Source organism: Mandrillus leucophaeus, unplaced genomic scaffold (genome assembly GCF_000951045.1).
Source record: "Mandrillus leucophaeus isolate KB7577 unplaced genomic scaffold, Mleu.le_1.0 Scaffold825, whole genome shotgun sequence".
In the NCBI taxonomy this organism is placed as follows: Eukaryota; Metazoa; Chordata; class Mammalia; order Primates; family Cercopithecidae; genus Mandrillus; species Mandrillus leucophaeus.
In genome coordinates this window covers 675364-678046 of record NW_012108975.1, presented here as the reverse complement: position 1 = coordinate 678046, position 2683 = coordinate 675364, and the positions used below count along the sequence as shown (strand labels likewise).

Sequence of the window (2683 nt, the reverse complement as noted above, 5' to 3'; positions counted from 1 at the left end):
TGTCACCCAGGCTGGAGTGTAGTCATGCAATCTTGGCTCACTGCAACCTCTGCCGCCCAGGTTCAAGCAATTCTCCTGTCTCAGCCTCTGCCAAGTAGCTATGATTACAGGCTCCTGACATCATGTCCAGCTAATTTTTGTATTTTTAGTAGAGATGGGGTTTCACCATCTTGGCCAGGATGGTCTTGAACTCCTAACCTCGTGATCCACCTGCCTCAGCCTCCCAAAGTGCTGGGATTACAGGTGTGAGCCACCATGCCCGACCTTTTATGTATATATTTAATAGAAATAAAAACATACTTCTACACAAAGAGCTGTGTGCAAATGTTCATGGCAGCTTTATTCATAATGGTCAAATTCTGGAAACAATATAGGTGTCCATTAACTGGTAAACAGGTAAATTGTGGTATATCCATGTAACTGAAGACTATTCAGCAAATAAATAGGAACAGCTTTCTGATACTGGCACAACATAAATGAAACTCTAATATATTACGGTACGTGAAAGAAGCCAGCCAGACATAAAAACTATGTATTATTCCATTTATATGAAATTCTAGAAAAGGGAAAGTGACATGCCAGAAGCCAGTAAGCAGGCAACGGGACTGACTGCAAAGGGGCACAAGGAAACTTTTCAGGCTGATGGAAATGTTATCATGATTATGGCTGTGATGACAAGACTATCCATTTGTCAAAACTCAAAGAACTATACACTTTACAGCCAGAAAATTTTACTCTATACAAATGGGACCCCCCACCCCAAAAAAATGTGCGGAAAAAAAGAAGAGTGGCAAAGTTAAAGGAACAATTGAGCCCAAACATAAAACAAGGACTTAACACAAACGCTAGGGTCAGTAATGTTTGAAGACATATTTTGCAAGGGATAAATGAAGGTTTTTTTTAGCAACATGGCAAACCATCATGTTTGTCAACTGTGAGCATGCACAAGTACACAGAAACATACCAGAACCAGAGGGCTTTTCTGCAGAATCATCCACTGCAGGAGTTGAACGGGGTACTACTGCTGTGGAAAGCTGAATTTGCTTTGGCTGAGTCTGACTGTTGTTGGGTTCGGACTGGCTCTGGTCCTCTGACTGGGTAAGAGAGGTATAGAATTCTTCCAATTTGGGCAGTGTGGAAGAATCTGAAGAACCATTTATGTCTAGTTGCTGCAGAATGGGAAAAATGGGGCAAAAGCATGAAAAATGTTAGTATAAGAATTAAGCCCTATTTCCTTACTTATAAACAAAATACAAATATTTCCATATTATAATAAATAAAACTACCCACTTTCAAGAACCTAGATACTCTCTAGAAAAAGCGAGTCCGTCTCTATCTTAATGAACATAAATTCAATTCAAGAAACATTTATGGAACACATCCCATAAGCAAACAGGGCACTGAGTGCTACCATACACAGGCTGGGAAAGGGGGGCAGGGCACGAGAGAAGTGACGTTCACTGAGCACCCTGTGTCGGGCGCAGTGCTAGCTTATCTGCATGTGTTTCTTCATTTGAACATCAGAACAGGTGTCCTAGGTAGGTGCTACTACGTCTTCTTTCACTTAGCATAATGCTTTTACAGAGTGGTTAAGTTATCCAACGTCCATCAGTAAATGGCAGGGTGTAGATCTGAACTGAGGCCAGTCTATGTTCTCTGTGCTCTACCATGCCACCTCCCCGTCAGACAGGATCCCCGTCCCTAAGGGGCACTCAGTCCTCAGTCAGGGAAACTGTGTGTGTGCAGCTAGCCATGAAAGGAGGCAAGAGCTGCATGCTCCTCAGAAGGGACAAAAAGGCCAGGGTTTGAGAGAAAAAGATGAACTTCCAAACTGAGACTGAACTTGAGCTTAAGTGAAGGGAGTGCCAAATTTTAACCATTATGAAACAGACCCCATTTCCTACCATATAGTCATTGCTGAAGTAAGTATACTCTATGGTCATTTAATAGCATTCATCTTTGGTGATGTCAACTGGCATTAACATGAGTAAAAAGGACCCCATCGGACCAAGCTGTAACAAACTGAACTAAGTGGTTTATCATCTGGGATCTGCCTAGAGCAAACTGAAACAATAAATGTACAAACAGATGTAGGCTTGTTTTTCTGGCTCATATGCATCACACATTTAATATCAGCAAATGTTCCTTCTGTGGCAAAAATCTATAGCAGCTCACTTTCAAAGACAGTTGGCATGAATGTGGCTTATGTAATTATATAATATACAAATGCCTGTGTGTATAACCTTTTTTGGTTGCAAAAAAGAAATTCTGAAACTCCAGATAGCTATACTGGGCAATACAATATGTTATTTCAGGAAACCAAAGATCTGGACTCAAATTTTTGCATAGTTTATGCAATTCACATGTGTACTTGAGCTACCTTTTATCTTCATTTAAAATGAGGCTGAGAATCAGTGAATTCGTTCAATAAACTACAATAATAATTAAGTAAATCAATATTTATTAATATAAATTTTTTAGGCTGGGGAGATTACTAGTTCAAATCAGTCTTTGCAGGTGGGCAAACTCAGGGCACAAAAGGTAACTTGTTTAAACTTACTAGTCAGGGGTAAAGACTAGGCCCTAGATTACAGCATTCACAGAACAGTGCTTTTTACATTATGCCCTACTGCCTATGTTTTGCTGTGTAATAGATAATATATAGAAACATTTTTAAAAAGCT

General features: G+C 40.0%; 1 protein-coding gene across 1 annotated transcript in view; it reads right to left on the bottom strand.

Moving 5' to 3' along the window:
- TDRD5 (tudor domain containing 5) overlaps window positions 1-2683 on the bottom strand; it is a 97390-nt gene that overhangs the window by 19550 nt on the left and 75157 nt on the right. The gene's annotated exons all lie outside the window — the stretch shown is intronic.